Source organism: Argiope bruennichi, chromosome X1, assembly GCF_947563725.1.
Source record: "Argiope bruennichi chromosome X1, qqArgBrue1.1, whole genome shotgun sequence".
Lineage (NCBI taxonomy): Eukaryota > Metazoa > Arthropoda > Arachnida > Araneae > Araneidae > Argiope > Argiope bruennichi.
In genome coordinates this window covers 122891280-122916433 of record NC_079162.1, presented here as the reverse complement: position 1 = coordinate 122916433, position 25154 = coordinate 122891280, and the positions used below count along the sequence as shown (strand labels likewise).

At 28.9% G+C, this 25154-nt stretch overlaps 1 pseudogene; it reads left to right on the top strand.

Annotated features, from left to right (window-relative positions):
• The first annotated feature begins 9750 nt into the window (after positions 1-9750).
• On the top strand, positions 9751-16380 carry LOC129959389 (uncharacterized; annotated as a pseudogene).
• Positions 16381-25154: the final 8774 nt, after the last annotated feature.

Sequence of the window (25154 nt, the reverse complement as noted above, 5' to 3'; positions counted from 1 at the left end):
TATATAACTCTGAAATTTATGACCAATTACTTATATAATTCAAAAGCATCAAACTCTACATTCGTAATAGATAATTAAATTAATTTTGAATAAACCTAAGAGCAAATTTTGTAAAACTGAACAAAACTTTCAAGCATTTTTTGTAACAATCTTACTTTTTAAAAAATCATGCTATAATTTACAATATACAGATAATAAAATTGTGGATTTCACTTCAAAGCAAGAATGTTTAATAGATTACCTTAGATAAAATCTAAACATAGCAAACATAAAATCTAAACGATCAGCAGCGCTGAATCATTAGCTGATAGTTTCACTGCGGTTGGTGAATACGGCCGATAGCATTTCTTAAAATTAACTGCAAATCTCACCGTGAAATGTTATTGGTTACAAAAAAAAACAAATATTCCAAAGAAGCAAGATGAAAAAAAGAAAAAAAGAAAAAAAAACTGAAAACGCTCTACAAAACAAATCGTTGTAACTACAGCTATCATATTTGAAATGTAAGTAACTTCTTTGGTTGCAGGTGCTCATTAAGAAAAGATTTCTCAAAATTTTTATTGGACTTTTTATTACAAATCAATCGAAATCGTTTTTTTTTTCTTTTTCCCTTCAATAATTGCTGAGTATACCAAGAGCCTTTTTACTCTAATTTCAAATTCAGAAAATTAGTTGTTCAATGATATCAATTTTATTTTCATATAATTACTCTTTAATTTTGAAAAAATTATATAAATATTTTTAATTATATTTTATTACACAATTTTTAGTTCGATTCGTGTTTCCATACACGTTATCACTGCTACATAATTCAGAATAAATATTAAAAAGAAAATAAAGATAAGCGAAGCAAGCCGAAACCATCATTATGCTATGATATTTCAAATTTGTGGTTCCACTCTTTTTTCATTTTTTGAGATGATGAAGTTTTTCTATAACTGCCCTACTTTTCACTTAATTTCTTAACATAATATAATCATTTTGTGTTTCCTCATATCCGGATTAGTCTATTTCCGTTTCATTCGAATAATTGTAGTTTTATTATATTAATAAATATCCAAAATAATTTTAATCTGAACATCATATGGAGCCGCCATAATAGAATTAACTTCCCTCTGCAAATATTATCAGCATTGAAAATAATAATAGATCAGAACTTTATAAATGGCAAATAGAATTTTAATTATAATGCAGAATAATTTTTCTTTCAGTCATATATCCGTTTCATTTGCTTCAATGATATGTATTACATATATATTCATTTCTTATTTTCTACATTAAATATCGGATTTTCTTTTCTGTAAGATTTATTTCAATTGTATAGATATTGTTAGCTGGGACATCAAATTTACTTTCCGGTACGAAAAAAAAAAAAAAAAAAAAAAAAAAAAAAAAAAAAAAATTGCTTTGATTCCAAAAAAATGTTTTCTTAAAATTTCGGTTCTTAGAATGCTTTTGAACGACTGTATCATTACATTTTTTAGTATGTAGGTTTTCAATTTACCAGCATTTTTGATTACAATGCCTGGCGAAAATATTTTGATAATATAGACATTTTTTATAATTTTTGATTGATAGCTCAAAAATTTCTATAAATATAAGTTAAAATCAGAATGCTGCTTTCATCCTGCTTCAAATTTATGAAAATTTTAAAAGCTAATTATTATTATTATTATTTGTGTTTCTTTTGAAGCTGAATATAGCGAAGTAGGTAGTAGTAGCCAGTAGATGGTAGCAGTCTTGCAGTAGGTAATAAGATGCCAAACAGACGTCATTAATTCTTTTATAGTTTGAGACGCTAATATGCCAATAGGTCACATGAATGAATTTAAGGTTCTGATAATTCTGACAAATGCAGTCTTTAAAACAAACAGTCATTTTCTGTGAAAATAAATAATTTCTGTGAAATAATCTGTTTTGGCGTGCGAAAATATATATATTTTTTTCACTCTTTCAGTTAATGGCAAGAAAATTTTTTTACTTTTTTTCTGAGAATTGTGAAAATTATCCATATGTATAATATGTTCAGTGGTGTACCAAAGAGCGGTGACACCCGGATCACAGTGACAATTTTTCGCCCCCCTCATTATATTTAACTTTAACAAGTAACTAAAATTCATTAATATTCTGTCCAAGGCATCTCCTAAGATTTGCGACCTGGACGTCCCTACCAGAGGCGGCGATAGAATCTTGCCGACGGGGGGGGGAAGACATATCCGACAATGGGGCAATCACAATTTCCCGAATTTGGTTAGAAAATAACTCATAATAATTAATTTTTGCATTTAATTAAAGGAAATTAAGTATTTTTTAGCTTCTTTTTTATTGAGATACTGACCTTTCTTTCATTGATAAAAATTTACAAAGATATTTGCAAAAAAAATGCTTTTAGTTTTTTTTTTTTTTTTTTTTTTTTTTCCTGACCTTTAAAAAAATTGTCAATATTTGAATCTATATTTTTATGAGATTTTTGACATTTATTTGCACTAAGATCTAATTTTAGAAAAAATAAAATTATATTTATTCTAGATTGTAGTATATAGATAGAAACACAGGCTGAGGTAGAATGCGGTGTCATTGTAAATTACACAAATACATGTTCTCATCATGGAAGCTATTTAAAATGAATGTAGAAATTATATTCAAAAAGTTTTATAAAAGAATTTTTTTAGAAATCCAGCATGATAAATAAAATGGAGTATTAAGTGCTTTCGCCAAAAACCGATTTTTCTCCCCTCCTTTGTATTGTCTCCTACCTAAAATAATTTTTATAAGAATTGCAACAACGAGAGGGAATTCAGATATATTTCGAAACCGAGGCGAATAAGCGAGAGCATACAACAAAAATTTAATATAATTCGGACACGAACGATATAGAAGGCTGAAAAGATACAATGATGTTTCTTAAGAAAGTTTGGGAAGATATTTTGTAAAGATATGTACAAACTTAACTATTTTATGTAAGATTGAAAAATGAGCGGCATAAGCATTAGGTGTCCCATGTATTATGTATATGCTAAAAAACTATCAGACTTTAAAAGACAAAGGGTTTTATTAAAAAACATTTAGATCTAGAATATGAACTCCTCTATCTTCATTTTTAAGCACGTGTTCTTGTGGTAAGTACTTGTTTATCTCGAAACTATTGCAAGCTAATATACCTCTAAAAAAATTATTTTTATCCCCTCAGTTGCATGCATTGGTTTTTCTTAACCACTTCGTATACAATGACGAGTCTGGATCGAGAATCGAATTACTAAATTTTTAATCTACAATTAAGTGAAAGTATTGAGTAATTTAAAATGCAAAAATCACTTGAAAACTCATCAGTGCCTCAAATGACTTTATATTATTTTAGGAATTAAAATAATAATAATTGTCCTTAATAAGATGTACCAGTTAAGTAAATTCGTATGTCAAGGTATTAATATATCATATATGAATATTCTATGAATAAATATTTTAATCAAGACATTATCATTTTATCAAGATATCTTTATTTAAAGTCTATTAAAAATTTAGAAGCACCAGAAATTATATAGATTTTACTGTAAAGAGTATTTATTAAAAAATGTAAAAGAAGTTTTTTAAAAATACTTTTTCCGATTACATAGTTATAATACTGAATGCAGAATCTTAAGAATTTAGGTAGTAATTTATTTAACAAATTTAGTACATACTTGGATAAGCTCTTAGCGTAGCTAAAAAGCTACCATAACATATATATTTATTTTTTGTCGTCATTTTCAATCGGTAATATTTCTTTAATAATTGTAGCCAGTAAATTAGATCGCATAAAAAAGATATTTTACTGTTAAATAATTTACTATAATAAAATTTACTTATTCCAGTAATTTATAATGAATTCACATAACCTGGTTACAGCAACCTAACTCTTCTTAGCATGCATAAAACACAAGAGTATCGAGAGAAAAGAGTGTTTATTAAATTTAGTTTAACCATAAACTAGATTTTAATCAGAGAATTCTCAGTGAAGTAAAATAAAATAAATTTACCAATTTATCACCGAAGAAATAACAATTAGATAAAAAAATTATTCATTTTATAATCTAAAATCTCATAAAAAGATTCATTGAAGTCCGAATTAGAGAAAACTATCGCCCTATTCATGTTTATAATGGCACTTGCCATGAACAAGTTCGCTAACGAAGTCAGCGATTTTTAAGCCAAGGGTGCGTCTCTTGTTTTAGTAGCGCTAACTAGGTCCAAGAGTATGTCTTAGCTACTCACGCATCACATTCGCTTGTACAACCCCTTTTTAGAAGGGGGCACATTCATACATCTCACAGCTAGAACAAATGAAGAATAACCATGCCCGATCCAGGACTCGAACCCAGGACGCCCAGGTCACGGGGAAGACGCGCTACCCCTATGCCATGACGCCAGCCCTATATCTTGTGAAATATAAAAGTATTTTTCCCTAATAATTCCACTTGCAAATAATCGAAGTACTCGACAAAAATTTTTTTTCTCATAACTTATGATAACATCTTAGCCGAAAGGCTAATATAAATCGGCAAAAATGTGACTTCTTACTCATTTGACACGTTGTCGGTTATTCTGCCAAAAGTAATGCAAATTATTAGCCGAATGAACATTTACACAAAATGTCTGAAAATTAGTGAACTTCCATCGTATTCAGTTCATAGTCGGCAGAATGATATAACTTATTCACCCTGTCGGATATACTGCCAAAAGTAATGCTAATTAGAAGCTTGAAGAACGACATTTCAATCAAAAGCCTGCAAATCTGTGAATTCAGCTTCTACATTTATCAAATTACGTTCATAGTCAGGCGTTCAAAAATCGTCCTCAAAATGCGGCATCTTATTGACCTGCCACCCTATTGATTATTTTACCAAACATAATCAAACCGCTTTAACAGCTACTTAATTGTTTACAACATATTAATTTTAATATGCTTTTTAAATTTTCATAATCGAGAATGTGTGCTTTTCCACAACCCTTTTGAAGTAGTGAAAAATTTTGCCGACGAAACTCTCAATATCTCGCCCACGGGGGGGGGGGGCAAGCGGTTGTCGACAGGGGGGCAATTGCCCCCCCCTGCTAACGCCGACTCTGGTCCCTACACCCTTTGTCTTTCCCAAATTATATCATTACTGTGTTCAAAGCAGCAGTGTTGCGGTTTCAGCAATCAAGCAGTGTTCAAAAGTATATTGTTCAACATTGTGTGAGATGTATAAAAAGGAAAGTAATAGAAAATTGAAAAAAAAAAATAATAATAATTTTAAAAATTTTGAAGATCTTTCTTAAACTCAGAGCTCAAAATTTGAATTATGACGTCCCACGAAAGATAGGAAATAACTAGAGTGACAATTGAGCTTATAATTACGGAGTACCCGCCCAGCATAGGGCTACCTCCAACATTGCAGATGAGAGTACCTGCCGCCTTAAGGTAATTTGACCTGAGCTGTGTACGTCTCCTGGAAATGGTTAAAGAAATTTTTGACAGTTCGCTTCGCTTGTATTCGAACCCGTAACCTTCCACTCCGCTATAAGATGCGCTTAGTTCAGCCGACTGAGCCATCGGCGCTTTGAATTGAAATCTTATTCTTTAATCACACCTCCATACAATGGAACCACACTAACATATGAATATTGCGTAAACAAAACAGATAGCCGCACAGACGACCTGCTATCTTCTGCTTCCTAGATGGATTCCGTACGAAAACAGATAAATTGTTCATTCTGTCGAGGACAATGTAAAATTAAATTTTTTTAATACATTAGTGGTAAATTTTTACCACCTTTCTTGTTATTGTAAGGTTCTTATAAAAGTCAAGTTCAATCATTTAACCATACAAAATTATTTCATACAACTCAAAATTTTATTTCTTCACATATTGTAAGGACACAAGTAGATGTTAGGAAATCGTTAAAATTCTGTCTTATAAGCTATGCGGTTAGCGGAATCTCAGTATTTTATTTTATAAAAAAAGAATAAAAACCAAAAGCAGCAACTTTGATGTATATAACAGAAAAAAAATTACACAGAATTTGTTTTCATTCAAATAATAAGTCCACTTGATATGATAAAAAACTTACGCTATTTTTCCTTCGGAATTTCTTAAGCGATCACAGCGCCCCTTTTGTTAGTCGATTACAGCGCTACACATGAATTAAACTGTTTCTTTTACTAATTACCAAAACCTAAATAATGGTTAAATAATGTCTTATAAATCATTCTTACTAATTTTAGTGAACAGTAATTATTTGGCAAATAAAATCGTTACTTTAACGAATTTTCCTAAACCCATGTAACAGAACGACATCCTGTAGATTGTTCTTGCAAATTTTTAATCATAGTACCGTGGATCACACAAGAATACAAATTATTTCAAAAATTCAAATCCAAATCTAAACGTGTGAAGCTGAATACAACCACAGCAAAATACTATATGCAAAATGACAAGAGGTTAACATCAAACCATAAACATCAATAAGTTTGGAAAGCAAGAATAAATGCAATGAAAACATACCAGTTGAATGCAAGTATCTTCCAAGAGGATTTGTATTAAATTAGAAGGAAAAAACTAAACTTATTCTTGAAGACAGGAAGAACTATTAATTTAAAACTTTTCCTCACTTAAAGCTAAACTAGCTCACAACATTTCATTAAAACGCTTTGTCATCAGATGAATTATATCGAAGTGTCTTAGCAGCAGATAAATAAAATTCAAAGAGAATAAACCATATACTCAATTGTAATAATATTATTACATAGATATATCCTCCTTTTTAAAATTTCTATATCACAATAGCTTTTAGAAAAATCATTAAAAGAAAATTTTTAATAATATTATTGCCTCATTATATAAATTTTCTTACAAAATTTTTAAATCCTGTTTATTTGCGAGAAAACCTAGTTGTTGAAAATTTTAGAGTTTAAAATAGAATGGTAATTACTTTAAATCAAACTCATTGCTTTGGTGAAACTCGAGGAGCGCCAAACTGTCGCATAAGAAATAAAGCTATGAAATTAAAACAGTGCTTTATGTTATGCATTATTATACAGTCCACGTTTTAGAAAACACCTCTTCTGCCATATTTTTTTTATTTCATTTGTATTAAATTTACGAAAAGTTGACTAGTTGCTTTGTTATATATGAAGCAACTGAATATATGGATGGCCTCATCTATGTCCTCGATTGATTTTATTTTGGAGCTCCAGAGATGTTGTTGTATATAAATTTCCAGAATCTTTCTCGTTCATGAATTTTGCTGTTTTAATGATGGGGGAGGCAAAGTTAGTGCTGAGGTTGATTTCAAACACCTCCAAATTTTACTATCTAGAAAAGTCATTCCATGAAGTAGTAAAGTCAGAAAACAAAATTTTCAATTTTCTTGGCCCCAGTATATTCCATTAGTTTATAGTTATAGATTGTATTTAATAGAGATGATAAGCTTGCATCAGTTCAACACACACACTGCAGCACTAAAGACAAACGAATAAATAAGGAATGACAAACTTGCGAAAACGAAGATAATAATGTAAAGATAGAGCTGCTACAAGCTAAATACCGAAAATGACATTTTGGTAAATCCATACTTTTTCTTATGAACTTACTTGAAGAAAGAAGTCGTAAAAAAAAAAAAAAAATCTACTTTCGAGAATCTAGAAATGACAATAGTAACACTCTCTAATGCCAGACAATTTTTAATTAATTATCAATTCTATTTATTTCTGAGGTGACAATTAACAAACGGTTTTTTGTATAAGTATAATAGTATCCGAAAATTAGTAACAATATTACTTCTTTTTATTTCATTTCCTTATGTTTTAAATTTAATTCTAAAGATACAAAAATATTTTACAAGTGAGTAAAAATTATAGAAAGAAAAAAAAAAAATTTCTCGGAATAATTTTTTTAAATATAAGGAAGATTAAGGATCTAATGTTATTTTAATAAGGATATTTTTTGTAAATATTTCTACTTTTAAATGAAGAAAAACATTATACATCTACTGAAAATTGATGGTTGATGATTGATTAAATTTAAAATTGCAAGGAAGATTTTGAAATAAATCTGCATTTACAAATATTAACATATAGAATAAACAGCCGCAATGAAAGTAATAAAATCTGCAAAATGTCCGAGTACAGTTATAAAATATCTCACCAGAGTGTGGAAGTCCAGGCATTTTGATTTGGCCAGAAAGTAGAAGGAAAAGGAGAGAAAAAAAGAAAAAAGAATTGTCCAGTCTGTGTCCATACTGAAGATAGAAATAAAATTTGTATCGTCTGATGGCTATTGCAGTATAAAAGTTTTAATAAGGAGGATTTATCTATGTACCAATATTTTTATAACAGAGGATATGGTTTATTCTCTTTGGATTTTATTTGTATGTTGCAGAGACACTTCGAATCAATTCATATGATGACAAAGTGTTTTAACCAAACGTTGTAAGCTAGTTTAGCTTTAGGTACGAGAAAGTTTTTAATTTAATAGTTCCACCTGTCTTAAAGAACAAATATAGTTTTTTTTCTTGTAGTTTAGTTCAAATCCTAATGGTAGATATTTATATTCAACTGATATGCTTCCATTGCATTTATTCTTGATTTTCAAACTTATTGATGTTTAAGGTTTGATGCTAATCTCTTATCCTTTTTGCAAATAGTATTTTGCTGTGGTTGTATTCAGCTTCGCATGTTTAGATATTTATTTGAATTTTTGAAATAATTTGTATTCTTGTGTGATCCACGAAATTATGATTAAAAATTAGCAAGAACAAGCAGTACGATGTCGCTCCATTACATAGGTTTAGGAAAATTCGTTAAAGTTACGATTTCATTTGCCGAATAATTACTCTTCACTAAAAATTAGTAAGAACAATATATAAGACATTATTTAACCATTTTTTAGGTTTTGGTAATTAGTTAAAGTGACGGTTTATTGCATAGGTGGCGCTGTGATCGATGAAACGTGGGGCGCTGTAATCGCTTAAAAAATTCCGAAGAGAAAAAAAACCACAAGTTTTTTAACATATCAAGTGGACTTATTATTTGGATGAAAACCATTTCTGTACATTTTTATTTCTTCTGTGATATACATCAAAGTTGCTGCTTTTGTTTTTTATAATATAAAATACTGAGATTCCACTAACCGCAAAGCGTATCAGACAGAATTTTAACGAATTCCTAACATCTACTTGGGTCCTTACAAGGTCCAGAAGTCTTATTGTTTAAAATATGTGACGAAATAAAATTTCGAGTCGTTGTATGAAATAATTTTGTATTTTTAACCGATTCAACTTGACTTTCATAACAGGCAATAAATATTAAAAAAGTTGTTCACTCATACCACTAATATATTAAAAAATTTTATTTTAATTTTATCCTCTACATTCAGTCATTACTCCATAATTAATTTATGCGATCGACTTTTGAAGTGCAAGCTAGCAGGTGGTAAGGTAAGACTGCCTGTTTGGCTTGCACAATATTTAAACATTAGGGAATTCGTTCGCTGACTTCAGTAACACTGTCGCATCTGATAGCATCGCGTTATGTCACGACCCCCGTTAGAGAAGGCCGGAAAACTTACGTCACAGAAAGTGATGACGTAGCTCCGAGAGGTTACACGAGTGGGTGCGAATTGGGGGACCGAGGGAGGAATTTCACCCTCTTCAAGTTTACTGATAAGAAACGAACTCTTTTCCACCCACGCCATGTTTTAGCCAGTGGCCCTCCTGTGTTTGAGTAGACAGGAAGCGCCATTTCTTACTTGCAAAAAAAATCATTTGGATTACTAAAAATAAGGAATAGAAATGCCTTTGATCTGTTGTGTTCCAAACTGTAATGGGAATTACAGGAATGGCCCAAGAGTAAGTGTTTTTGCCTTTCCTAAAAATGAAGAGCTTAAAAAGAAGTGGTTAAGTGCCATACATCGTGAAGGATTTTATCCGACGCAGCATAGTAGGGTAAGCTTATTTAATTATTTTAAACTAATGCTTAACGTTTCTAAATGAAAAATCATTTATTCTCACATTAGAAATTTAACAGTAATACAGCTCAGTAATATCTATTATTCGTGCTTTTAATCAAGTGCATTATGAAAAGAATTATTTTATAAAATGCTGTAATACAGGTAATAATGTCTGTAATTATTGTCAATAATAATTATAATATTTGCCGTAATTATGTTTACATGTTTTATTTACTATTATATCTATAATTACGTTTATATAGTTAAATTTTATTATATAACATAACGATAAAAGCATGAGAGTAAACAATAATAATTATATATTGTTTTATGTTGTATATTTCTTACTGTATTTAAATTAAACATTAAAGGAAGTCAATAGTTACGAATAATTTCCTTTACTGTAGGTCTGTGAATTACATTTTAAAAAAAAATGATATTGAAAGAGAAACGAGTCTATTTGATTCGAAGTCAGGAAAATTATTAAGTGCCCCTCTTAAATATCCGAGACTAGTGATTGGAGCAATTCCATCTCAGATGCCAAATTGTGCCGCTTACATGTCATCTTCAACATTTCATAGGGAAAATCCAGAAATAAAAAAGATGAAATTGGAACAACAATATGTAGAGAAAGCTCTCCAGGAAAGCATAACAGAAAAAAAGAAATACGATGAGACAAGAGAATTTAAAAATTTGGAAGAACTAAAACAGCGCATTTCTTTAGTAAATTTGAAAAATTTCTGGAATGTCATTCATAAAGAAAACAAAATTTTATTCGTGAATATTGAAGTAAGTTCTGGTCCTGAAATTGCCTTGTCTGTTGTAATAAATGATGTATTAGAGGTGTCAGCTTTTGTTGGAAAAACAAGCTTGTCAAATATTCCAAACATTTCTTCTTTACCTATAAAAATCAATAACATCAACACTTTAAATGAAGTATTAGAGCATCTGCCAGAAATGAAGAGAAATAAATCATTGCTGAATTCTGATATTGTTTCCCAGATTCATAGTTTCATGGATAATTTAAATATAACCCAAGAAAATTTAACCAATGTTGTAGCATTTATTAAAGAGCAATCTGCCTTGATTATTCAAAATGAGCACAGTAAAAGGTACTCCACTGAAATGATTATATTCTGCTCATTATTTTATTCAATGGCTCCGCATGCATATAAATTTGTCAGAAAGTCTGGCTATATTTTGTTACCTCATCCTGTAACTTTGAGAAATATATGCATACCTATCAACACTTGCCCTCAGTCAGAGCAGACCGAATTGCATTTCTTAAGGTACATTAAGCAGAAATTACAATTCATAGTATCTGCAGATAAAAATGTGATTCTTCAAATAGATGAGATGCACGTCAAACCCTACTTTGATTACAAAGGGGGAAATATATCAGGTTTCAGTTACAATTCAGAAAATGCCGCCACAAGTGTTGTGACTTTCATGATAAATAGTATTTCATCGTCATATAAAGATGTTGTTCACATTCTTCCTGTAAATAAAATAGCAGCAGACGTTTTACATGCATTCATTAAAAAAATTATTATTGGATTAGAAAACATTGGTTTTAAAGTGATATGTGTAGTAACAGACAACAATTCAGTCAATCAAAAAGCAATGTCTCAGTTCGCTTCTCCTTCACAGTCATATTCAATTCTTTATCCTCATCCGGTAAATAAAGAACGACCTCTTTTTTTCATGATCGATACTGTCCATTTATTGAAGAATATTCGTAATAACTGGATCAATCAAAAGAATGTTGATAAATGTATGTTTTACCCTAATTTTAAAGAAACAACCTCAGAAAAAAATTCACAACAAAATTGTATTAAAAATTCTCTGGAAACTAATGATAATGTTATTCACTCTAATGGTGAAATAATTCAGAGTTCTAGTAGTAAATCTGACAATAAAGTAGATTTTAATACAGCATCCTTCAAAACATTAAAATTATTGTATGAAACTGAAAAGAATAACATCGTAAAATATGCATACAATTTATCTTTAAAAGCATTGGAACCCAATAATTTAGAAAAACAAAATGTCAAATTAGTACTCAAAATTTTCAATAAATTTATACCTGAAAGTCTCATGAATTTGGGAGAGAAATATGAGTTTCCACACTACAAAGAAACAGCAGAATATATAAGAATAATAAATAGGTGGTGGGATATTGTTAATGTAAAAACTCCATTCACAGGAATCCGTGAAAATAATGTATATAAAAAACCACTGACATCATCTGAAACCGACAAAAGATACAAGTTTTTAGATGTATTTTTGAACTGGTTGGAAGACTGGAAAAATATGAAATGTGATACCGGCATGCTAACAAAAGAAACTTATTCTGCTCTTTTCATGACTACATATGCTTTAAAAGAAATAACTAAATATTGTCAGGAAGAATTCGAAATGAAGTACATTCTCCCAGGAAAATTTCAGACCGACAATTTAGAGGCACGCTTTGGTTTATATAGACAAATGGCAGGAGCACAATATCATGTTTCACTCAGACAGGTATTTGAAAGTGAAAACAAACTAAGAATGCATAGTATTTTAAAAATTTGTTTAAAATCAAACAAACATGGAAATCTCGAACTTTTTCAGGAAGCAGTTGGCGAAAATTGGGAAGAATTTGAAAAATTACCTGTATTTAACATTTTGCTTACAGAAGAAGATTTTAAAAAATCAGAAGATGTTTTACCAGTGTTAGTTTATTTAGGAGGTTACTGTGTCCACACAGTCCTTAAAAAGTTGAAATGCAGCATTTGCAAAAAGTTTTTAACAAATGAAAAAGAACTGGACTGCTCAACTTCTTTAATTCAGAATTTAAGTCGAGGAAAACTTTTATACCCCAAAAAATGCATTGTAAATGTAATTTTATATTCTTACATTATAATTCAGAAATTATGTACCATACATGAAGAAGAATTTTTGAAATTTTCCAATCAAAAGTATTTAGCAGCAGAGATAATTTTCAATAGTTTAGTGAATGAGGAACAAATACATGATTATGGTGAATGCATTTCAGGACATAAACCAGAAAATGTCTATAGAATGATAATTTGGTCTGCAGTCAATTCATTACTGAATAATTATTGTAAAAAATTAAATGATAGTTTGAGAAGCTCTTCTAAAACTGGAAAGAAAAGAAAACTAGATAAATTTAGTAAAGTTGTTTCTAAAAAAAAATATATAGCAGAAAAGGTAAAAGTATAAAAGCTAAATTTCAACTAGACATGTTTTCTTGTCTATGAGATAATTATGGTAATGATATTGTTTCGACTTCAGAAGTTATAATTACAGTTCCAACAGGAGAAGGAAGCTCCACAAAAACTGCATAATCTTGAAATGAAAACGTAGAAACCGAAATTTATTGAAAAACTGTATATTTTTATAAATATGATTGAATCAGAAAATAACAACGATAATGACAATAGCAAATATGATCAAATAAATATAAGTTATCCAGGTTTATGAACAAATATTATAACTGATAAGTTTAGAATATGTTAAAAACGGACTTGTACAATAGAAAGAAGTTTTTGTTAAGAGTGCTGAAGGTAGATCATTTTCCACCACACACTACTAAAAAATATGCCAAATAGTGAAAATTGGTTAATTTATTTGAAAACGCAAGACTCGACATTTTTTTTGTATACTATTTTCAAAAAAAAAAAAAAGGAAATGAACAATCTACACTATTTATAGGTAGCTGTAATAGCTGGAGAAAGCTGAAATTGTAATTCAAAATCATGAATGTTTTATTTGTCACTTTAATTCCTTTATTGGTTGGAAAGAATTACTGATTAGACTAAAATTATGTTTTACTGTGGATGAAAACAAAACAAGCAAATAAAAAAAAAAGGGAACGACTTGAATTACTGTTTTAAAGAATTGTTTTTATGATTCTATATTTATCATGTAATAACCTTTCATTTCGTGGAAACCATGAAAATAATAGAAACTCCTAATAATGGAAATTTTTGTATGTTTAATCGAATAATTCAGTAAATACAAATTGTGCTAATAAATCATATAAACAGAATTAAAAATTCGAAAATTAGAATTGGGCATCATTTAGCACTGCGATCAAATGAACAAAATATTCCTGCATTATGAAATGAAATCCTTAGCAAAATTAAAGTCTATTCAAAATCATCCAAGTACAGCAGTAACCAAATGGAATATAATCTTGATTTTCCCCATTAAGAACAAACGCACTTCAGTCATTATTAGGTATGAAAATATTGCAGAGAAAAGATTAAATATAAATGCGTCGTTTATAGGGTTTATTAAAGTAATCATTGTGACTGGAGAAGGACTAGCAAAACCTCTGTTGAAAAGATTAAGTGAGCTGGATTTAAATATTATGAATTGAAGAGGATAGGCGTAAGGCAAAGATAGCAACACGAAACGGAAGTACAAAGTTTTGTAATTTAGAATAGTTGCTCTAAATCCACATGCAATTTATATGTCTTGCACATCATACTTTTTAAATTTATTAATTTGTGATACCATTTCCAGCAGTATATATTGTAAATTTTTTTTTGGATATTACAACTTCTATATGCTTTTTTATACCCTTTGGGAAGCCAGAATGGATTCAGTTAATGCAATGTATACACAGTTTGAAAAAAATTGTAATGTCCTAGAAGAATTTATTGAGGTAAATAGAGATAGTACAGCGGTATGCGAAGTAAAAATATTGGAATCAATAAAAGAAATGCCATTTATTTTATACTTAATACTATAGTTTTCAATATCGCCCAAAATTAACACTACCAATGAAGTATTTCAACTAAAAACAGTTGTTTTTTATTCGGCTTTTAAATTGATCAGTAAAATTAAAACTGAAGTTCAAAATTTAAGTACAAAATTCAACACATTTTTAGACGAATCCAAAGTGACAGAATGCAATTTGATGAATTCTGAAAATTTTCTTAAAACACGAATTTGAAAAAGAAAAAGATCATATTCCGAAATAAAAGAAGATGAAGTTAAAGAATTTGGGTATTAAAAATATCACAGCAATTGATACTGTCATTGTACAGAGAGAAGGTAGATTTAAAAATGTGTCAATTTAATCACTAATATAAAAAATTTCAAATTAAATTCAGCAAATTAAAAGTAAGGAAGAAGTGTAGTTGGTCAAGGCGTGAAGAAGCTTACAAGCATTTCCTATACAAATCATCGAAAAAAAATGGTGATTTTTCTAAAGTAATTAAAAGCAAAAACAAATTCATTTAACAAATATACACGCAATAGCATTATATATAATGTTTGTAATTTTTATTTTTTTTTACTTTAAAAAAAAATTGCGGCTCCAAATGGTATCTTGCACCCAATCTCCTTTATATTTAAGGCTGGCTCTGATTATAATTCAGAACTCCTGTACCTTATGTGAATAAGAAATTTTGAAATTTCCTAATCAAAAATATTTTGCAACAGATATAATTTTGAATGATGTAGTGAATGAAGAAGAAGTACATGATTATGGCAAAGGCATTTCAGGGCATAAACCGGAAAATGTTTATAGATTGGCAATCTGGTCTGCAGTCAATGCATTAGTGAATAATTACATGATAGTTTGAAAAGCTCTTCTAAAACCGGAAAGGAAAGAAAATTTGATAAATTTAGTAAAGATATTTCTAACAAAGTAATGATAAAATATATAGTTAAATAAGAAAGCTCTTCTAATGTTTCAAAGATTTATTGGATATTTTTTCGAATAGAATACTGTTTCGTGAAATATTGTTTTTATTGCTTTCTTGGAGTTGACGCCACGGCAAATATTCATAAAACCCTTATTGTATGGAATTGTTTTGAAATTAATCAACAAGAGCATTGCAAATGTATTTTTTATATTATAATTTATGAACCATATGAACCATATATGGAGAAGAAATTTTGAAATTTTCTAATCAAAAATATTTTGCAACAGATATAATTTTTAATGATGTAGTGAATGAAGATAAGAGTTTTAAATCTAGGGGAGATACACCTATTGGGAAACCTGCCCTGCACTTAATGCAAAAAAGGTAATGCATACCAAGCACCGTACCTCCAGGGTGATGTGGAAAGTGGCTGCATTTTAATTATTAATGAATTCTATAATATATGTGTGTTGAATTGCATGGTATGGAAGTATATGAAATGATATTAACAAGTGAAAAGTAATTTCTCTTCACTCTCTAGCGCGCAGAGACTTGAGGGAATGGAGTGGAGTGTACCGTCTCGTTGTGACGTCACGGAAAGCCGCAGAGGCCTTGTCTATCGGGGGTTGTGGCATTTCCCTACTCCTTCTTGCGGTCAAAAGTTCATTAGCAGCGCGGGGAGAGTATTCGTGACGCCCTATTCCTGTAGTCAAATTACTGCTGAAGAAAAAGGGGTTGTATGCAAAACTTAATAACACTTTATAATTTCACCTCAAGATTTTCCAGATGTTCCGTTTTTTTACCGCTGTGTTTGATTATAATTTATTAATTACGGAAAAACGCGCTTGATATTGAAATTGCATATTCGTTAAAATTGCTGCATCAGAAAATTTAATCATTCGGGAGTTCTCTCTCTCTCTCTCCTCCTTTTTTTTTCGTCTTTTTTTTTTATTCTCTTTATTTTAAGAGTTATTGATATAAATAACTTACTGTAAGTACTTAAAAATTCTTATACATTTTAATTATGTGTTAATTAAATCCCATAGGAATTGCTTAAATATATTTATTAGAATATAAAGAGAATAACGTTCTGATGTAGAAAATTTATTAATATATATGTAGATACATATCTAAGAAATAACTTCATTAACAATGTAAATTTTTAAAATTTATTAATTTAAAATGACAGAATAGTAACACAGGGCACATATTATTTTATGGAAAAAATATTATTTTTCTGGTCGATATATACCAATTAAAATTTTGCAGGTGTATGCCAAAATTATCCAAATCAAAACCTCTCCTTTCTCTTCCAAACGTATCTGCATACCCACAAAAGCTGTTAAATACTAAAATATGCATACTACGAAAAAATGTCCGATTTTATGAATACAGCAATGAAACTCCGCATTTCTAACCAAAGAGAACGTTTGCTACCTTTTTTTTAAAATTATGTTCTTTGATTTAAGCAATGCACAAAATATGAAATATCAGCCAATTTTCAGAATTCTTTGAGGAAAGAATATTTAATTTGTTATTTTATAATTAAAACTATTTCAAGAACTGGTATGGGGGAGATTGAGCTTTGAAAAATAATTAATACTGTTTTAAACACAGTTTCCTGAAACAATAAACATTTTAATTCATTTACTTTTATAAAAATTTATTATTTTACATACTTTTCGATAATCGTAAATTACGGATTGGACCGAAAAGTTGGTCAAATTTTGGAATGGAAATAATTTTATTTACTATCAAATTTGATATCCATTCAATAATCTGTCCCGAGTTATCTATTTTCGGAAACTTCAATATTCGCTTCGTTAACAGAAATTTTCTAACAAAGAATCATTTTCTTCTTGAAAGAGTTTGAAGTGTCGAATCCAGCATCTTCCTCATCACATATATCAAATCCTATTCATCTGAATCTTCAAAGAGTATTTTATTAATTTCTTTTTGAGTTAAAACTTTCCGATAACCCGGCATTTTAGCAAGATATTTTAATATTTGGCGAGCAGAAAGCGTACTGTAAATTAAGCATCTGCCCTCGAACACTTTCTGGAGACACAAATCAACAGTGACAGCGGGAACGGAAGCAACCACTGTTACAAAGACAAAATCGCCCCGCACCGTTTTACGACCCTGCTGAGAAAAGGGGAAGAAAATGAATAGGTGCCATTTCGGCCGCTCGGCCGTTCTGTGGATGTCTGAATGTACAGCCGTCTCGGCCGCATTGGGCGTCAGAAGGTTTAGGGGTGTGATTCATGTGACTCAAGAAAGTTACAGGGTATAGAAATAACTCTGGAGGAACGCCAGCATCTATTTCCTTCGAGGATTAGTTTGTAACAACTGCTATAATAAAATGAAAGCTCCATATAAATTTACCGATCCAAACGTTCGTAGACGTTGAATGTGGAAACCTCGCATATTTTAGTACCGCTGTTTAATGAAACAATGAGTATAATAATAAAAAAATTTCCTCAGATGAGTCAATTAAAAGTGGGATGGCGCCATCGTATTTACAGAACATTGTAGTGGTCTCTGAATGTAAAACACTGCGTAAGGGTTTTAATAGGGTATTGCATTATTGATAAATTAGATCTAGGAATCAATGCTGTGCATTATATTTTCTGTTATAAATTGTACAAAAACAATCATGGGTTCTTGTTAAATGCATTTTTATAAAGAAAACTCTTATATAACAATTGTATGGTATGATACTATCCGCTGGACTGTTAAAAATTTATCTCATATATACTGAACACTAAGAATCCCTTTAGTTAGTTTGCGAAATATGTAATAAAAAAGTTATTCTGCTCTATTGTTTAAGTTGAGCAAGAATTATTTATTATCATGTGAGAACATGATATTGTTTTTGATTAGGGAGCTTTGAAGCTCGCGCATTCAACGAATAATTGAAGCTTGAAATCGCGTAGGCAATGAATAAAGCATACATTCTAATTTTCATCTTCATCTGCTTCTAACAGAACTGCATTATTATTATGTATGCTTCTTTGAAAGCAGATGCGTTTTTAAAAGGTTTACCTTCTGTTAAAGAAAATGGGTTTTCGCCATAGTAATCATACGGCACTATAGAAGCCCTTCGAATGCAGTTATCTACTGCACATGCGCAGATGGTTTTCGTTATATCTCGTAAACTATATGTGTTAGACAACAATGGGTTTTCACCATAGTAATTCTATGGGGCTATAGAAGATCCCCTATGGAGTTATCTACTGCGCATGCGCAGATGGTTTTCGTTATATCTCGTAAACTACTATTCGTCAACGTATTCTGAGATGACCACATTTCGACGACTCCATCTCATTTAGGGATGAGACGCGGAACGATGAGTGCATTTCCGGTATTCCTTTTGACCTTGGATTTCCCATATTAGATACTAGTAAATGTAAACCTCATCTTTTCATCTTTCTTTTCACCCCTATTTTGACGAATTAAACCCATCCTTACACATGCGCAAAAACGCGGAGGGTTTTACAATCCGTTGCTGAACAGTATATATGTTAGAGACATGGAGTTTTCAATTAAAAGTACCTCCAGGGGTCCTCTAAGACGTGACCTCCGAGAGAAAAGGCCTGCTGGCTCTATCACACTAACGTCTCAATCGCAACGTTTATCCCTATGGGATGGGCGAATCCATCATAAACAGTATTTTTCACAGGTAGGTACATTTGAGTGAGAGGTAAGCCAGAGATAAGCGTTGTCTTTTAAATGTTCAGTTGTAGCTCAACACTTTTCCCGGTTCAGTTGAATCTGTCGCGTACGCGAGCGAAATTCTATACAACTCAACTCCAGAGTTTCTTGTCCTAAAAGAACAACTACAACTTCTAATTCTTACTTGTAAATAATGTGAATAAAAAGTGTTCGTTATACAAAATGCGAGTTTTTCATTTGAAAGAGTAAAAGTATCTTTGAAGTAATTAAGATATTATTTACCCTTAATTTAAACGTGTTCACTTCTGATAAAAGATCCTATCTTATTTTACGAGTCAAAAGAATTTGATGATCCAGTGGTTTTTTAGTAATTTGAAGTTAGTTTTGGTTTGTGTGTTACTAAATGCTGGTACAACAGAATCGTTTTTCGATGAGCATGAGGGAAATGTGCTTTTGTACGTGAATGTGGATATCGGATTTTTTATCGAGTGTGAATAATTAATCATAAATTTTCCTTAATTAATGCCTAATTTTAAATCGCAATTTCTTATCTTTGTAATTGATTTTTTTGCTGTTTACAAATTTTTTCTTAACTTAATCAATTTCTATTATTAAATCGCCATTTCTTATCCTTGTAATTGATGTTTTTGCTGTTTACAAATTTGTCCTTGTGATGCATTTCATAAACAGATCATATAAAATTTTTAGAAATGTATAAATTACATTGTAACTGAAAAGGTAATGTGATATTGATATTAGATACATGGATAATATAATGATCCATGTATCTAAAATGAAAATAAAACAAATCATTATCCATTCCATATATGCTGCTTTTTTATTTGGTCATTATATTACTCTTGTGCTTTGTAGTTTTAAGCAAATGCATGTTAAATTCTTGTAACTTCTAAATAATTTAAGGTGATAAACTAACAGGAATTCACAACTGTAGTCATAATTAAATAACACATTTTATGAGTGGAAGACATATAACCAAAAGTTAGTGATCCAAGTCACCTTTATTTTTAAAAAAATGAGTAAAAAAACATTAACATAAATTTAGAAAAATAATAATTTAGAATTTTTTTTTAAGTGCTCACTGTAAAAACAACTTGATATTACAATTAACTATTCAAGGAAAGTATTTAGATCTTCCCCTCTTTTTATTTCAATTATCCAGTCTTCAATTTATATTTAACTTAAATAAATCTGACTAAATAAAACATAAAAGCTAAGCAATAGCATTCATATCAGTGGTATAATAAACATAGCATGTTGAATAAGTAAGTATATATTGTAATTTTCTTTGTATATCAAGGCAAGCCATTATTGAAGAATCAGTTTTCTGGTCATGTATTCTGATTTTATTGAAAGTATTTTGAGATTTATTATTTTAATTAATTTAAAATTAATGTTTGATTGAGATTTACCTTACTATATTCCAATATAGTGTAATATATTATAAATTTTAAAAGTTTTTGAATAAAATTTTTGTTATTGCAAAAATTTATTACTGCACTGTTTTTTGTGACAAATTAATCATTTATAAATTATAACATAATTGTAAATATACATAAAAAGTTTCCATTTTTGATAAAGTTCTTTATCAGCCTAATCAGTGTTATTTGAAAATAAGATGCAGCTGTTAATGATTTAAAGTTGCAAAGAATTGTATTTTATAATCATTTTTTTTAAAAATAGAACTATTTAAATCTAATTTTCTAGTGACAATTCATACAAGGCTATATTCAGTTACATAAAATTATTTAACTGTAATTTCCTGCTAATTTCTCAGAGGATGTAAGTTTTTTAATAGTGTTTTTCTAGCTGGTAAGTCATATTATGAAGAATTTCATGTCCATACTTGAAGCTTTCTCAGTATGTTTCAAAATATAAAAAAATAATGAAAGATTAATAATAATGGTTTTGTTGATTAAAAGTTTAGAATATTTATAACATTGAAGCCAGTCATATAGACACTCTGAATATAGGAAAGAAATAAACATCTACTTTAAAAAAATAAAATTACTAGATTTTCCAATTAATAATTTAAACAGAAATGACACTGGTTAAAATAAAATGTTGCACATTGAACTAATATATTATACAACTATAGAAAACTTGACTGTTCAGCATGTTTGTAATTTCAATATTATATGTATATATATAAACTGTGCCATTTTTCAATTGAATAATATATTTTTTGCATCATAGCTAAACATGGTTGTTGAATCAATCAACCCTTAACAAGAAAGGCAATAAAGTAAATTTCCTTGTTTGGAGACAACTGTGACTAATGAACAGAATGGAACCAAATTGCATATATAGACTGGAAGACAAAGGGAACAAAATTTAACACAAAAAAGTTGACAGTACAATATATTGTATAAATGGAAAAGGGCCATATTGAAAATGTTCCACATGAGCCTTGGGATTCTAATGTTTTGGTTCCAGTAGAAATAATATGTCTCTATATAATTTTTTTTTTGTCTAATGGAATTTGGTTTCATTCTATTTATTAGTTTTAATTGTAAATGCCTCTAAATAGGCAAGTTATTTTATAGTCACCCTATAGTTTCATTATATAATTTTTTTGAAATAAAGTTCTAAGAATTCATATAAGAAAATAAAAATTAGAGCAAATAAATTATAGTTTGGGAAGAATTAATTTTACTTGCTAACTCATTCAGCAGTTTTTTTTTCCCTCATGTCAAGGAGAATGAATATAAGTCTATAGTTAAGTAACAAACTAATGCTGGATTTTGAATGAAGCAATAACACTTGGGAAAATAAAAATGTAACCAAATATCCAACCAAAGTGCCAAATTCTTATTGGTTTGACAATGTAATATAAATAATTAAATGGTGAACAACATATAAAATAGTAATTAAAGAAAATAAATAATTTTTAGATTAAATTTTAATAAGTTCACATCATAACTAGGCAGTTTAGAGTGATGAAAATAAAATTCATCAATTGTCAGCTTTATATAATTATAAAATGTAAATAAATGTGTCCATGGTAATTTCTTTCAGATTGCTGTTGTTTCACATAATTATATTTGCAGTGTTTGAGAATAAAGTAATGCTGTCTTCTTCCTCTTGTGAATAATTGAAATATTGATTAATTTGGTTGATTTCATTGTGTCATAAAAATAAATAGAGAGAATATATATATATATTCTTTATCAAGAGAACAGATTTTACTTTGTCATAGTGCTGCATATTTACGAAATGTATAACCTGAAACATCCAAATTGCCAGCTAACAAAAATATCGTTGAACAAAGAAAATTCACAATAAAAAAGAAGAGTACAAAACCAAAATAATTACAATATAATGAATTTATTTCTTACTGAAATTTATACAGAAATATGTCATAAGTATCATCGATATTTAGTATGTTTATATGTGCATTAATAAAATTTCTCGGTTTCAACAATATATTCTTGCATGATTATTTACAGAAGATTTAATGCATTGTATAATTTATATTTCAACAATAGTATAAATATAAGAATTAAGGTATCACTAACAGGTAATGAATCAATGAATATTTATTCATTTTTTAATTATGTTCAACTAAAAATTATTGCATGATTATTAAAAAAAAATGTTTAAAGACTTCTGTGTATTTTTCTTCCCAAATTAATGAATATTTCTTTTAATTTGAACTCCAGTTAAATAAAGAAATAAATAAAAAAATTATGCAATAAACGAGTTTTTTTTTTATAGTTCTGTTGTATGGATTAGATAATACAAAGATATTTACACAACTATACGCATTATTTGGTTAAATACTGCATACCGTATTTTAGCTCGTGTATTAAAATTACATCAAATAATCTAATGAATCTGTAGAATTACCTCTTTCAAGAATTGAGAACTTGGTATTAGATCAATGATAGTTAATAGATATTTTTAGAAAACTTTAATAATAATGATGTTCTATAAAGTATCTATTGCAATCCACTTTTTTTATTATCATTATGGAGAAGAAATAAAATACTTTTTTAACTTAATTTATACAAAAATCTTAATTTTTCAGAGATTTTTTTTGGATTTGATAGCAATTTAATTTTTTAACGGCTTACTGTATCTAATTAATAAAAAATTTAGCACTGTAGCTATATTAGAAACAAAGCATATAATACATTTCAGCATTTCATAAACTTATTTGTTATATTTGACATTTTCAGACTAATAAACTTATATAATAAAATATATTAAAAGACTACAATGAAAATAGTTATTACAATTGTTTTAATTAGTATATATACAAAAATATGTTGTTTTCTATGAACAAAAATATACTTATATAATTTTATATTATTACTTGATTAAAAAAAATGAACACATAGTAAGTTTGGATGAACACAAAGTTGTAGCAAATCTGAAAAATGAAGGAAACAAAGTAAATGCGAATGAAAGTATTTTGATTAAAACTTGTTTTAAATATTTATATACCAGTTGATTTTTTGTGAGATGGTTAAGAAAATTATACATTTATTTTCATTCGGTATGCTTGGAAATCATTACCAAAATCAAGGTATGAATGGCTGTTAAGTAAAGAAATTGTAACATACTGTCAGTTAACTAAGGAACCATTGCGCATGCTGACCTATAGATATAGGATAAATATTTATTCACATAAAATATAGGGATGTTACAGTGTTAAAGAACAGAATAAGAATATTTACAGATTGGTATCCTTAGGACTGCACTTAGCTGAATGCTTACTAAAGATTTGATAAATGGTTAGCAATTAAAACAAAAATAGCAACTACAATCTGCTGTTTATTTGCTGAATTATATATAAGTCTCATAATTTATGAAAATAACAATGTAAAACATTTACATATGAATATTTCACTGAGTTAGTCCAACAAACATTGACACTGCATAATATAAGATCTCTTGGATGTAGATTTTACTAAATAACTTTCAAAAATCAAATTGCTTAGCACGTAACTAAATTGAAATACTAATATGAATTTTTTATGTCTCTTGAATTGTTATAATTTAGGGTGCAAAATGTTAATGAATGGAATTAATACTATCAAGAGCAATGAATAAAGATGCATATTAAATGAACAAACTACCTACGAAAATGCTACGTAAAATTGTATACTTCATGAAGAATAAGACAATAGATAAGATAAAAATAGATAATATGTAGGGTGCAAAATGTTAATGAATGGAATTTATACTATCAAGAGCAATGAATAAAGATACATATTAAATGAACAAACTACTTACAAAAGTGCTACGCAAAATTGTATACTTCATGAAGAATAAGACAATAGATAATATAAAAAGATATTTCAATTAAAAAATATAAAATATAACTACCATAATCACAATCTGAGAATCAAAAATCAATAAAATACAGAAAGATGCAACAAGGAATTATTTATCTAAGTAGTTTGAACATTATTATTGACCTTTGTGAGAATATATAATAACTAAGTATATTATATATTCTCACAAATTATAGTCTCTTCCTTTTTATAATAAAAAATAATTATAATTATCATAACTTAAAATTAGCAATAGCAGAATATTATTTATTTTTTCAGTTGATGGTAACATATAAAGACAAATAGAAATGTTGAGGTTAGAAATTATATATATAAAAAAAAAAAGACATAATCTGTTCTGGGAGTCTCAAGAGAAATGTAATCATTAGCAGAATATTTCTCTCTGACTACAAAAATACTGCATTCATACAATCATATAAAGTCTTAAAAGTCCCCCTCCCTTTTTTTTTTTGCAGAAACAGTGCACATTAGATGTTAATGAAAAACATCTCTCCATATTATTTAGAAATCTTCTGTAAAGAAATATAAGT